Genomic DNA, 15,981 nt, shown 5'->3' with positions numbered 1-15,981 from the left:
TTTGTTTTTTGCTTTTTGCGTGCATGCGCCAGGGTTGGATCTGTGCAATTTTCGTTATCAATTTTTACCCGTACGTTATTATTGTTGACGAGATCAAGAAAGTCACGATCTAGTTTTTGGGAGGAGACGTTAGTAGAATGTAGACGCCGTTTCTCCAAGCTTGCAATCGCATTCGACATTTGTCACGTCCTTATGTTTTCGGACGTGATATATTTAGTCCGATACTGTAAACATTTCTTAGCAAGTTTTATGAGAAAATATACAAATATAAATATGTGCAGGCAGTTAGTTATATTTAAAACTGCTTGATTTCATGTAAAAAACGAATAAAAATTAACAAAATGACTTTTTACATATGTTGGACAGCTTACAGTTTGTTATTATAAACATACTAAAACTTGAACACCTATGTTTACTAAGAAAATATTAAGTGTCTAAATGGTTACATTTAAAACCGTCTGATCTTCGAAAACAGACATTAATAACTCATCGAATAAATAGAGGAATGTTCACTGCAAACTTTCAACTTGATGCAAGAATAAAATTAAATTCCTTAACTTACTTACACCATATTGATAAATAACAAACAAAAACACTTAATTACTAATATCACAGAACTGTTACGGAATAAAAAAACAAAACAAAAACAAATAACGTATCACAGATTCATGGTCCACGAACGGGGCGCACCGACAAAGTGTACCGCACCGGCTCGGCTCCGTTGACTAGACTGAGGACAGGCCGGCCGGCCACGCGGAAGACCTCAAGGGTCGTTACGGCGAGCCACGACGAATGGAGGTAGTCTGGACAACAATCAAAACATACAGAAATATGATGTTTCCCTTTCAAATTTACTGTTTTCTCTTGAAATGTGGGTTTTAAATTTGACTTTAAAATTATACTTAATTTTGTTTTTCTAGATTTTCACATATTTCTTCTATTTTAATGATGAAATATTATCTATTTATTATCGGAATTTTTCGTTTATATTTCTTCTTTAAATATATTTAGAATATGTTTCTAAAACTAATTTTTTTATAAAATGTAAAACAAATACAATTATTATTAAAACAGATATATGCAGATAAATCTGTGTCTAAAATTTTTATTAATACTGATATTCATTTTATTTTTTAATTATTAAATTTTGATAATATAAAAGATATCGTGTCTATTATTAGAATTATTCGTTTATATTTATTGTTTAAATTTCTTTTAAGTGTAGAATAATGTTGCATACATTAAAATTAGACTTGAAATTAAACATCTGTTTTTTATAAAATATTTTTAGACTAAATTAGATTTAAAAATTAAACATTTGTTTTATTATTAAACTTCATTTTATTCTTATATTAATTACATTTATTGTTGAATATATTTAGAAAAGATGTTTCTGAAAAGGGAATTTTGTTCGGAATCTTCATTTAAAATAAAATTTAAAGTTTAGACATAAATAAAAAATATATCATTTATATTTATTGTTGATTGACATAAAATATACACATATTTGAGGATATTTCTGAAATGAATGAATTTTTCTTTTAAATGTAGAATAACGTGGCAAAGATTTAAAATTAGATTTGAACTTAAGCATTTGTTTTTTTTTTTTTTAAGTTTTAGGCAACAAAGTTTTTACCTTTTATTAAAATTTATGATTTTTATTATTCGCATTTTAGTTAAAGTTTTTTATTATTACCATATTTTGATAAACCTTAGAAAATATTTTTGAAACTGAATTTCATTCAAAAACGTCTCTTTTTATATAAAATAAAATATGAAACGTTTAAAATTAGTTTTAAAATTCTAAATTAACATTTATTACTAAATTTTTCAACACATTATTTATTTATTTATTTATTTATTATTATTATTTTAATAATAAAAGACCATAAAGAGAGTATATTTAGTTTTCTTCTATCTATTTTTATTTATTTTTTGAAACAGAATAGAAAATAATTGTGTTCACAAAAAGAATGAACTAATTAATACATGTAGACAACGAAATAAAAAACACATCCCTTTATAATTTTCGTGTGGGTTGTTTGGGAATTTCGATTTTTGTGTGCGTGCGCAGCAACGGATCGGACCTCCGAAGTTCTCGGAACCCAGATGATCGTTTCGGCCGTTACTTTTGAGGTGCCGACGTTCCTCGTTTTAGGGTACGTATTTGCATAGTTCTCCGAACGCCACAGCCGGACAATAAACTTTACAACCGGGATGAGTTGATGGGATTATCTGGTGCGGCACTTTCATACTTATCCGAATGTTCACGTCTCATTTTCCCACTGATCGAATAATTAAGCGCCGGAGTTAAACCTGTTAACTCCCACGTTTGATATGTCATAAAATATATTGTCGTCAGTGAACCCTCGGCGAATTTCTGGAAAGATTTAAATCCTCACGGATTTAAATAAGTTTTTATCGAGTTGTATCGGGACAGACATTCCCACAATCTGTAGTTAATGAGCGATTGTGGAACCGCATTTTTCTATTGCAGAGATGGAAAATCGATTGGTTTATGTGAAAACCGCGGCCGGACATCGTGATCATAGCCGAGGCGGCCTGACATGTGAATGAAATCCTTAAAAAGTATATAATGGCTGTATAAAGTATGTAAGTAATGCAGCCACGGCAATGTCTGAAGGAAACTTACGGCCCGAGCCGGCGCGACTTAAAGGAAAACAGGGCCGTACCAACAATTTTTACTTACTAATTTTTTTTTTTTTTTTTCATTTCATAAAAAAATAATTCAATAATTTAATTATAAAATATTGGAATATTGCCAACGTCTTACCTGATCAAATTTATGCACATTACAAGTCACGTTGTTCGGCCACAAAAATTCTCAAACAATGCGACGTTACCGCGTAATCGAAAGGGCATTTATATCCGAAAAAGGCGCAGGAATACGGGAAAACGGCACGTGAATGGCGGATCGAACGCAGACTCGTCCATTGTGAGAGTGACACACGTGCAAATCATCCGGAAAATTCAATTCGAACCCGATTTCGTTAAGGACGGGCAATTACGACGAAAAAAATATTAAATGTAAATCTCGCGGCGTATTTACGTACGACGTCGATAAGCAACCAGATAAGATCAAACGGTGCCGCCGTTAATGAAAGCAAATTACTGACCTATCGTTTACATCTATTGTCGGTAAACGCTACCCATTAATGCGGTTTTAATTGCACGCTCTCAATGTCGGCGTCCGTACCAGTTTGTTTCGTCTAGGAGAAATTCAGACTGCGATAAAAAAATTGTATATTTTTCTTTCTGATAAATATTTAAGCGTTACGAAAGTACGTCCCTGCGACCGGTCGTGATCCGAGGGACGTGCGGCGTGGAAAGCAGGGAGAGAACGCCCGTTGAATGGCGGGCGGCGAGTCCTTTGAAGCCCAGAGGCTGGCAGCGGTACCGGAGAGCGAACGGCCGTTCGCTGACCCTCTCTTTCTCCGCGGGGTCGAAGCCGCCGGTGAAAAAGACGACTGACGGAACGGAAAGATCTCGATGCGCGCACATCACCGATAGTACGGGCTTTGTGATGGTACCGGTCGAAAGTGAATTTAGCCGAGTAATGGGTCAAAGTACCAATAAAACTTTATTGATTTTAATAAAACAACGACCAAAAATACCTATTAAACTGCAACTGGGAGAAAAACATTGAAATAATGAACAATCGGAAGTACGGTACTATCCAAATTTCGTGGGATTATTGTTTACGCCTAACACTAACAAAAATCGTAGGAAAAAAACACTGTACCACTGAAATTACGTCGCACATTTGCCTGTCTAGAAGTAAATAAAAAACAATGACCAGAGTTAATGTTTCCATTCGAGTATAGTCGATTGTTGCTGTTTTTGGTGATATGGTGGTACCGGTCTAAAATGAATTTGATCAATTCATGAATTGACTTTGGACGTTTAGAAGTACAGTACTGCCGAAATTAAGTGGGACTTTCACCCGTCTTAAACACAAATAAAAAATAATGGCGAAAGTTAATGTTTCCAATCGAATATTGTTGTCATTCTAAATGGTATGCTGGTATCAGTCTAAAGTGAATCTGAGCAATTGTTAAATCATTTACCGTAACTGCACTAACAAAAATCTTGATAGGAAAGCTTTGAAATAATGAACATTTGGAAGAACAGTACTACCTAAATTACACAGCACTTCTAGAAGTAAATAAAAAACCATGAAAAGAGTTAATGTTTCCAATAAAATATTGTCAATTGTTGCCGTTTTGGATAATAGAATGGTACCAGTTCGAAATGTTCCGACCAGTTTATGAATCAATTACCGATAAAACTGAAACGCTGTAATAATGTAAGTAATGTACATAGGGAAGTACGATACCATCAAAATATCGTCGGATTTCTGCTTGATTGGAGGCAAATAAAAAAGGACGGCCGGAGGTATCGCTTCCAAATCGAACATTGTCATGGAAAGAGTCGAACTGCTGCCGTTTAATCGGTCGGGTTTCGTGCCGACGCGGTGTCGCCTTCTGCGGCGTTGCGGCCCATTCATTAGCTAATTACCGTCGGATAAAATTTATGAAACGACCGCAAAAAAAAACGTATTACAATTATAAAACAGTTCACGTGTGTGTGTGTTTTGTTGAGCGTGTTGCGATAAAATTGAAAACACGGTCGACTTGCTAATTGGTCTAGTTAAACTTCAAAGTGCAATAAAAATATGGGGTGACTTTTAGCCCTCAGTCAAACAATCAATAAATAAACTCTGAACTCCTAACAACTTAATAACTTTTAACAATGCGATTAATTGACCGATACCGGGAAGGTTTAAGCCGAAATGGTACCTGTCCGCAATCAGTTTTGCGCAACCCAATATTGCTCCGTAAACGTTTCAATCTCGGTTACCTGGCAGCAGCAAAATGCGAAAGAAAAGAAAAAAATAACGCAGGGCCGTTGTCACAAGTGCGAGCAATAAAACACAAATTAACTTCGGGGCCGCCTTTGATCTCGGCTTTATAGCCGCGCGTGTTTTCGAAGATTTCAGACGAAACGGGCGCGGCGGGCGAAAATTGAAAACGTCCTTCTGTTCGAGTCAATTAAGAAAACTAAATGCGTCACAAGTACCGTTCGTGGATCAAAGGACATCAATTAAATTCGTTCAGGACATCCGATCAAATAAAAACGAGACCGGCCAGTTTCGTAATGTGCATTTCGTTCGATCATTCAATAAGAAATATGCATTCGCCTTTGGGATTGCGTGGAATTTAATAACTATAATGCGACGCCGGACCCCGTCCGGCATTCGAAATTTGCGGCGACAGTTCGATGCGGTTTCAGGAAGCGCGGGAATTCCTCAAACAATTCTGACCAATTGATTTATTAAAGCGCGGAAGATTTTAACGCGAATTGCATGACGCGCATGAAAATTGCCTATTAAAAACGAGCGACGAATTTACAAGTACCAATCGAAATGTCGGTTCCAACAATGGTGCCGGTAATTAAAAAGTTTTATTGCCTGAATGTCTTAACGTGGGTAACGGTGAAATTTTAATGCCGCAAATCGCCTCGTACCTAATTAACAGACAGAAGGGGAAACGTCGATTGACCACCGAAAAATAAGAATGTCGAAAACAAAGACGTTGCGTGTTAATTCGGCGTGGCACAAAATTGAAAGGTAACGTGGCAAATCGGGGCCGTTCCCTTTTTTTTGTTTGCGAAAAGCATTTAACACCGGTTAGGGGGATAATAACGCCTCCGACTGCAAAAGGCGACTATTAAAAACCGTTTTGTCTTCGGAAATCGGCGGCGCTCTTTTTATTAATTTTTTTTTCTTCGTATTATTCCCCAGCGTTTTTTCCTTATGCAGGCGGCGCGGCAGCTGGATGGCCCAAGGATACGTTCGTGAAACGGGCCTTTGGCCGACGCCGCACTGTGCTTCGGAGTGCCTTGCTACCGGCAATTAAGTCGAAAAAACTAAATTATGTAATATATTAACTTAATTTTGTATGTACGATAAAAACATAATGATTTTGTTAGAAAACAATCTTTAAGAAATATAACAACGTATTGTACATATATAAATCTGGTTTTTAGACGAAAGCGACGAAAGTTAAATTTTACAGTATATTTTATTTTAAATAGAATAATTGTTAAAATTCGAATGACAATATTTCAATAAAATCAAGCACATCCGATATTTTGTCAGAATATCAGCTTACGTTATTAAAACCCATCAAATAACAAAATAAATGTTGATGTATTAACAAAATTTCGAAGATACTTGAAAATAACTTAATTTTATTGAAATATTCGGTTTGTGTACTAAACAAAATATTGACTTTCAACTTGTCCTATTTAGTATTTGCCACTTTGATATTTTTTTATTCATTTGATTTCATTAGTAGAATTAAACAAGTAAAGTTTATCGTTATAATATTTTTATTTTTTTTTAATTTGATATACCACAAAAATTATATGATAAGTGCTGCACAATAATTCTAAAAATGTGCATTTATTTCCAATAATATATTGCAAATAGGAAAAATATCCATTTTTATTATAGATGGAGTACAGGGAGAAACATTTAGAAAATATGAAATAAGCCTGGAGTTAATGTTTCCAGTCGAGTACAGTCGTTTGTTGCCGTTTTTGATGGTACGGTGGTACCGGTCTAAAGTTAATTTGACCAATTTATGAATTAATTCTAGACGTTTAGAGATACAGTACTGCCGAAATTACGAGCAAATAAAAAATAATGGTCAAAGTTAATGGTTTCCATTCGAATATTGTTAATGTTGTCATTTTAGATTGTATGTTGGTATCAGTCTAAAGTGAATGAAAGACAAGATGAAATATTTAGAAAATATGAAGTAAGAACGGAAATATGTCATTTTCACAGGTAAAAAGTCGAACTTGATTGTTTGATAACTCCATGAAAATTGGTTTAGTCCAGGGTGAAAATTATGTGTAATTTTTACTTGATAACTCAATTTCACCTGTATTAACTAAACTAAACAAACAAAATAGTTACAAGAATTTTGTAACTGTATTAATATTATTTTACTTATTATGTATGAATATTTATTTAAATTTCATTATAATTCTTTTTATACAGTTTTTAATGTTAAATACAAACAAAAAAATCTTTATGTGTAACCAATGAATACTTTTAAATTACTACTTAATATTTTATTGGGTGGTTTAGAATAAAGAAATACTTTTTTACTAGTCAAATTTTGAAATTTAATATTTTATATCATATTATTTTGTCATTAATTAATTATTATATCAATTATTGCTCTTATGAAAATAGCTTATCTTATGCATTTTGATTGACTTAAATTATAAACTTAAATAAAATAACACATTATGAAAAATAATAAAAATTCAGTTACAAAATATTAAAAAATTACATATCAGTTCTTTACTTTTCATTTCTTTTGTCTTTGACCCAAGTATGGTATTATTGTCTTTATTTATTTTTACTTATATTAAGGTTTTCACACATTTGTACATTGTCAAAATATACTTTTTATATTAAGAGAAATATGATTAAATTTTATAGTATTACTATTATCGATATTAATAAGTTATAATAATAAATAAATAATTTACTTTTTAAGTTTGCTTTTAAACTCTACTTTTAAGCTGAAACGACGCACTCTTATGAGGGTTAAAATTTGTACATCTTAGCATATGTTTTTATGTGCAACTTAAAGCCACATCAAACCAAATCTATTAATTTGATAATTAAGTAATTTTTATAGTTTAACTGTTTTCATTAAATATTGACATCAACAAAAAAAGTTTAATGTCATTACTAGTTACAGTTATTTCCTATTTTTAAACTCAACATTTAAAATTAATTAATACATTTGCAGCGTTTTATTTTAAAAATATATTTTTACTTACGTGTTTTAATACACAATTACATATCCTGTTCACGGGAATAAATATAAGAAATATATTTTTATAATTTATTTTCGGTTTAGATAATATCAAGAAATTGGTACAACGTCATCACAATGTTTGTAAATTATAAGTAATGTTATGCTGATGTCTGAACCAGAGTGCGTCGCAGCAACGTGTTGCACGATCTACGGGGGGACGCGTTTCACAATGGGAAAATAATCAACGAAAATGTCCGTAGCAAAATCCAACCTAGACCGGACCTGAGACAATACGAAGATTGGCGTCGCAACACATCAATGGAACCGACTCGTCAAGCCTATTTACACAAACACAATAATATTGACTCGAGATTAGCGGAAACACGAAAGCACATGTGCGTGTCAACGTGGCAGGCAGGCCGGAATCAATTATTTTATTGGCGAAATATTCACCAGAAACACATCCATCAATCTACTACTGATTGTTCGTCCGATGCAACTAGGGTTGTTAACTGTAATTGCAGAGACAGGTAGGGCAAGCACAGGATAGATTTACAGCAAAAATATAGAAAATTATTAAACATATCTAAATACATACATATACAATTTGCTATGCATAAATAGTTTATGAGTTTTAAAAAATTCCTCGCAGAACATATTAAAATCATAATAAATTATTATATTATTTCTTACGATGACCTACTTGTTTCCATATAAAAAAATATCTCCACATATGCTAAGGGGATAAACAAACTTACATGCAATGCAATGATTTATTTTCAAATAAATAAAAATACAAATATTATACAGATATACATGAAAAACTTGGCGTTGTAATTAATAACTATAATCATATAATATACAGTAGGAAAAGCATTTGACCCGTTTGAATTTAGAGAGAGACATGATGCATGACAGAAACAGTAGAAGTCTTTTTCACAGTGTATATCTGTGTCTGTATCAGGATTCAGATGGATCAAACTTTTTTCGTACTGTCCTCTAAGAATATTAATTAAATCTTCAAATAACTCTGATAATCCTGATTTTCAATTTTAAGTTATAATGATGTATCTGAAACTATATAATCTCGCCTGTAGTAAATTCAACTATTTTTTTATACATTTAATAATTTTAGTATATAGATCAGGATGAAAATTATGCATAATTGTTACTTGATAACTTGAACTTCGATTACTCGAACGTTCGATAAGTCACATTTTTGGTAAAAATATTTAAAAAAGTATTTCACCGCATGTTTTATAACAGGATAATGTTTATAGTTTGCTACTAAGCTTCATGTGAGGGATGTTGTAAACTTTTACAAGTACATTGTTTTTATACGGATATATACGTTAAACGTAAATATTTTATTTATTAATCATAAATTTAAGCTCATATAAGAAACAAAATGGTTTGTGTATGAACGATGCAGCTGTGAAGTACTTTGTTCCGGAAAATAGTGTGTTTACTATTTTAAAAATTATGCAGTCAATTATCATTGCAATCGAACCTGGTGGTGCAAGTGAGGGTTCGAAGAGACTAGGAAAATCTATGTATGAAAATATCATCAAAGCTTGCTGGAATTGTTTGATCGTAGCTATTTTGAAAATGACGAAAATTCTTTCGTTAAACAAAAAAATTGTCTTTTTGTATTAAAAAATAATCTTTACATAATACATGTTAATAAATTTGATTTTATTAAATATTGCTTATACTGTGTGCAAAAAAACGCAACAACTAGATATAACTGATTTTTTCTTTTTAAAAAAATATTAACCTATTACAAAATAATAATTAATTAATATATTAACGAAAGCGTAAATTGTCAGAAGCTAATAATAGGTCGGACTCTCTCTTTGATTAAGACTCTCATTGACGCGTCGTGGCATCGATCTATCGACATCCCAGGCGAATCTGACAACTTAGTTCATTAAGAAGCCGTGATGTCCATGTTGTAAATTTGTTAAGCGTCGCCCCATCAAATCCCACACAAGTTCGATTGGAGAAAGGTCTGGAGATATGGGTGGCCAAGGCAATAAATTCACATGGGGGTTTCTAGGAAGTTTAATGTATTCCTGACAATATGTGGACGGGCATTATCTTGCTGAAAAATTAGTTCGAGATCTTTTCTTATGTAGATGTTGATGTCACTACATGTCACTGGGACCTCATCCTGCCTCTAATAAAACTAAAGATGACCTGGTACCATAATCAATAGCATATTTTACTATTAAACTCGTAGTATTGTGAACATGCCTCTCCACAGCGAAGGGAGTATAGTATCACGTCCTTCTCCACGTCGCCGTCTTTCTAACACATACGATGGTCATGTGTTAGTAAGCAAGCAAAAGCGTGATTCGTCACTAAAGACAATGTGATTCCATTTCTCATCCCACTGTTAATGTTCAACATAGAACATTCACTACGTTGGTGACCAAAAATGGGCGATAATTCCGGTCAAAAGATCTTATACTGTCCCGTTCCTTCCGAGTGTCCCTTTCACTCCATGATTGTCAACATCGCATCACAATATTCACATTTCTTTTCAAAAGCTGCGCTATTTCTCGAAACGAAATTCGTGCTTTATGCAAGCCCCCAATTCTACCTCTATTAGACTTAATTATCTATAATTATTTTTTCTTTGTACTCCAGACATGTTAAACGTTTAGTATAAATTACTGTATAAAACCAATTGTGAAAAAAACTAAGTACATGCTTGTTTTTGATACGTTTAAGAAATGTAGAAAAGTAAATCAAAAAACCGACAATACGACTTCCTCCTCAAATACCAAATTTCATAAAAATATCTTAATTCGTTATAAGTTTCAAAAGGTTATTTTTGGTGAATCATAGTTATAGAATTTAACAACTGTATTTCTATAAAATTCGTTTTATTACCTCTTAATTTTTTATGCTTTCTTCAAATATTGAAACGACACAATCCCTAATATTGTTAAAATTTGTACACAAAATGTCGTAGTTATAATTCTTAGATTTAAAGAAAATCAATATTTTTTTTAAATTTAACATCTTGATTGTAAATAACTTTTAAAAACCTCAATTAGTGACAAATGAACAACGTCACTCGATGATTTTTGTACGAGAAGTTTTGTCAATAATTAATTTCTTGGTACTTTTTTCCAATGGGAAATACAGCTGTATATTATATAAATGTACTCTGTATTGTGTCCTATTATTGTACTATTATATTATTATGTAGAAGAGAATATGAATCGGATTTTAATTTACATATGTGATGAACAAATGTTATGTATGAACATAAATAAAATTTCGTTTTCACTTACCTTTTTAAAATACTCAAATTAAGGTAATTTATTTTATTCAATTAGCATAATTAATCACAAAAAAATCTAACAAATTATTGAAATAAAATATAAATACAGTTCAGATTTTTAAGTATATGGTGCTTTTTATTAACACAGAGTACTTGACAACAGCTCGATCACAAGTATCTCCTTTTGTGTTAAAATTTTTACTAGATGAAGATTAATCATTTTATTCGTTTAAATAAAAATGTAAGATTTTGTATTGCAGGACTTTAATCAAAATACTCGTAGAGAGCAGAAAAGTAGAGGACGTCGCGTTGGAGAAAACAACGGTCGCACCCCGTAGATCGCGAACGCGCGACGTGCTACGCGCGGGACGACGGGGCGAGCGGTCGCTGCACGGGCGGCGAACATCAAACGCGCCCGTCATCAAACAACAACACAACGCAAAGCGGTGTCGGCATCTCTCAGATCATAATGTGGACTTAAAAATTATAAACTCGCTTTGATGAGCCAGCGCGACATTTCTCTCGCGTACATCGCGCCGTCCTCGTCGCACCGCTCCGCCAATTTTATTTTATTTCATTTTATTTTATTTTATTTTTTATTCGTCTCATTTCGGTTCGTTACGATTGGGAATTTCGCGATCGAGGTCGCGTTATCGTACGGTCATTCATTTGCGCGTCCATAATCGTTACCCGGTTCATTCATATCGTCCGGTCGTTGGGTGTTATCCGTAGTTGTGACCTTTTGGAATTTCGGAAACGTTTGTCGCGACTCTTGTTTACGTATGTGCGTTTCTACAAACGGTTCCCAAAATGCCGACGCAATCTGTGGACCTTGCTCTACGTCCGGTCCGGAGGAACTAGGAAGACCCGGCACCGTTTCGTTGCCTCAAATCTAACATCGGATTGCGACATTGTCTAAACGTTTTAAAACTTTCAAAAAAAGTTTAAAAACTAATGAAATTTTTAATAATGAAAATGATAAATATCAATTTAGTTGGCTTAATTATTTTTATTTTCTAACAATGTAAGGGAAAAACAATTTCTAGAAATAAAAAATTAGTTGTTGATTATTACGTGTATTTTCAGATAAAATAGAGAAAAACAAAGCGTGTAATATCTCGGACGTTTTATAAAAAACTGTTTTTGATAGATTTAGAGTATAACTCCATCTGACAAAAAACTTGTAAATTCTTTTTTACGTAGCAACCTTAAAATTTCGAAATAATATAAGCCTTTTAGTTTTCAAATGAAAATATAACTAAAGACCATGATGGGACGATAAGAATGCCAAATGGGCTCCAGAAAGGTATCGGGCTCATAAAATGTCAGGAAATGTTGGTACTCGTAAGATACCTCGATGCAGCAAGATTCAAATCTTTATCTGTTACCGTTTATGAATAAATCAAAAAATACTGAAAACCAGTAAAAATTGTTATTCTCAGCACCTTGTGAATCGATTGATCTAAATACCGGATATGTTTTGGGGCATGATTGTAGCTTCTAGGAAAAAAATAAAGCTATATCTTTTCATAAAAACCTTAAAAAAACGAGGTTATTTTATTAATTTTGATTTTTAATCATATTACTATAATGATGAACAAATTTTTTTGAATTCCTCGTTCCATTTTCGATGAAATTATAAGCTTCGGGAATTTTTTAAAACGGTACGACACATTGAAAAAAATTAAAAATCGATTTTTTTGCTCAAAAATTGGTTTCCTTTTATGATTTAACTCATGAAATGATAAAATGTAGATTCTTTTTATGATTTAACTCTTCAAATGATAAAATACAGAACTTGAAGGAAGTTAAAGGAAAGTTTAAATTCTCTAAAACGGAGTTGAATTATATAAACAATAGTATTTTATACTGATTTAATCATTATAGTTAGAAATAAAGTTTATAATAATGATTAAAAGTTTAAATTATATGAAAAACAATTATTTTTATATGATTTTATTCCGTTGTATAATTCTGTATTTTATCATTTCATGAGTCAAATCATAAAAAGAAATCGACTTTTGAGCAAAAAAAATCGATTTTTAATTTTTTTCAATGTGACGTACCGTTTTAAAAAATTCCCGAAGCATATTTTTATCGTTATCGTAACATGGTTAAAAATCAAAATTAAGAAAATAACCTCGTTGTTTTAAGGTTCTTATGAACAGATATAGCTCTTATTTTTTTCCTAGAATCATGCCCCAAAACATATCCGGTATTTAGATCAATCGATTCACAAGGTGCTGAGAATAACAATTTTTACTGATTTTCAGTATTGTGTGACTTATTCAGAAACAGTAACAGATAAATATCTGAAACTTGCTGCATCGAAGTATCTTATCAGTACCAACATTTCCTGAAATTATGAGCCCGATACATACCTTTCTGGAACCGATTCGGAATTCTTATCGTCCCATGGCCTTCGTCTTTAAGATGTCTTCGAAACATATTGTATTTTTTATAGCTGGCTTTATTCAAAATGATTTTGATACACCTATTATTAATAATTATTTTAATTGGAAAGCATGACTGAATTTGCTTTTACAATATCGGAAAAAATAAATATGATAATTTGTGATATATTAAATTAACCTTAGCTAAAATATAATCATATTTCTGATAATTTTCGAGATACTGTCATTTATATATAAAATAGTATTTTTCACAAGTGACTACATTAAAGTTACCAAATATGTTTGATAGTGTTTTAAAATTATTTAAATATATGTTTCCACGAGTCTGTGTGAATATAAAATTTGTTTTTTAAAAACAAAAATATTAAATATCTCGAAATCTATCAGAAATATCATTATATTTTAATATATTATTTATATTATACATTATGGAGATAATGATTTTTTCCTATATTTTTAAAGCAATTTAAATAAGGTAGGTTTTATTTTGAAATAAAAAAAATTTCATATTATTTAGATTTTTTTAGGAAGATATATAGTGTTGGCACTGGAGGTTGAGAACAATTTCCAAAGATAAAGTTGGTAATGTCAAATGTAATATTACAACACATTGGCATGAATAATAATTTACTGTAATTGAAAATTATTATATTTCTGTAAATTATTTATAAAATTAATAAAATATTATAAATGATACAAATTTAACACAAAAAGTCTTTATTTTCTATATACATTTGAAAAGGTATCAATTGGCAACATAAATATAAAACGAATATATTTTAAAATCATAATTAATTGTACATAAGGTACACAATATATATAAAAAACAAAAATAACAAATAAAAGGGAAATACCAACATATTGAATATGAGTTTTTAGAATTTAAAATTTTTTATTATTGAAATAATAAAAAATTGTGAAGTAAATGATAAAAAATAATAAAATAAAAATGTTTTTGTGTATATATTTATTTTACAGGTAGAAGAAAACAATCTAAATGGCTTACATGTATTGAAGAAAAATAGGAAAAATGAAGATTAAATGTGTGGACTGAACAAAGATAATTAAATTTAAGGATCAATTAGGCTATTAAATTTGTAGCACAGTTCACAGAAGCAGAAACTTGAAAAAATAATAATGTATTGGCCACAGTAAGACATAAACGAAACATATATTTAGGGAAAAATTATAAAAATTATTTATATATGAAAATATTAATTTTGCTGACTATAAAATGTCCAAAGATTTGCATTTTTGTATAATAAATTATTAACTAAATTAACGAGCCACTATTAAATATTAATAGCTTTTTAGAAAATTATTTTTTTTTACATTACAAGTGTAGAAAATAATTCAAAATTTATCGTAATCCAGCAATTGCGATTTTAAGCGGCTAATGACATATTTTGACTCAGCTGAATAGTTGGAACTCCCTTCTTGTCCTCCATGTTTTTGTCGCAAGTGTCCTCCAGGTGCTGTCGTAACTGTTCCAAACGTAGAACAAATAACAAAACAAATAGAAGATGCATTATCATTGCCAATTAAGCTGTCGCCGATTTTTTCGCGCCATTAATGAAAATTACCGTCTGCCGCTGGCCGTTGAAAAAACACGAAACCCGCGAGAAAGATATAAAGACTTCAAAAACATTGTTGCGCCCCGAGTCAAACGGACCGGCACGCACACACACACATACCCATACAAAAAAAAAACAGACAAAGAACAAAAGAGAGAAGAAGCGAGAAAGGAGAGGAGGGTTTTCTAAAAATAACTTCTAGCGTCCGTTTGTTAGAAGTCTCGCGCCTCGTGTGTCCGATTGTGACCGTGACAATAGAAACGTAAACACCGCGAACTTACATCCGCGAACCCGGCTCAATAATTCACACCTTTCCCGACATGTCTCTTTTCTCTCTTGTGTGTGTCCACTCTTCTCCCCATTATTTTTTTTGCGCTCCAGGTGAAGTACTGTAGGTATAATTGAGGCAAACGGGGTTATCGATTTTTGTTGTCGGATCTAGGCTAGTTACAATGGCAAGCTAAAATGAAGAACGTCTTCTAGACGTTGCTTACATCACGTTCATTGATATAAAAATCAAATGTAATTTCAAGACAAATTTTCTCTGGATATTCAAGTTATTTAAACAGCTACTGCGTTTATACCAGTTATAGAACTATTCAATTAACTAAAGTTAATAATAACAGACATATAAGCGATATATTTGAAATTTTAGTTTCGATTTCATTATATTATAATTTCTACTTAAATCTATTTTATGAGCCCAATTTGACGAAAGAATTTTTTAACTTAAGAAATTAGATTTTGATAAGTTTCTTGTAGACTGAAACAAGGTTACATTTCATACTTTCACCTTTGTTAATTCTACAAAAACACATTATTATTCGAAGTGG

The 15,981-nt window shown here is 31.7% G+C and overlaps 1 protein-coding gene across 3 annotated transcripts in view; it reads right to left on the bottom strand.

Moving 5' to 3' along the window:
• Positions 1-15,981, bottom strand: part of LOC109599437 (axin-1) — a 39,038-nt gene that overhangs the window by 8,269 nt on the left and 14,788 nt on the right. Inside the window, exon 1 of one of the 3 annotated variants that reach the window (XM_020015441.2) lies at positions 567-857. The exons of the other annotated variants lie outside the window; for them this stretch is intronic. The gene's annotated coding sequence lies outside the window, so the exon portion shown is untranslated. Of the gene's footprint in view, positions 1-566; positions 858-15,981 lie in introns of those variants that run through there. 3 annotated transcript variants of the gene reach the window in all.

Source organism: Aethina tumida, chromosome 1 (genome assembly GCF_024364675.1).
Source record: "Aethina tumida isolate Nest 87 chromosome 1, icAetTumi1.1, whole genome shotgun sequence".
Lineage (NCBI taxonomy): Eukaryota > Metazoa > Arthropoda > Insecta > Coleoptera > Nitidulidae > Aethina > Aethina tumida.
The sequence above is the reverse complement of the archived record's forward strand: the minus strand, read 5'-3'. Positions and strand labels throughout refer to the sequence as shown.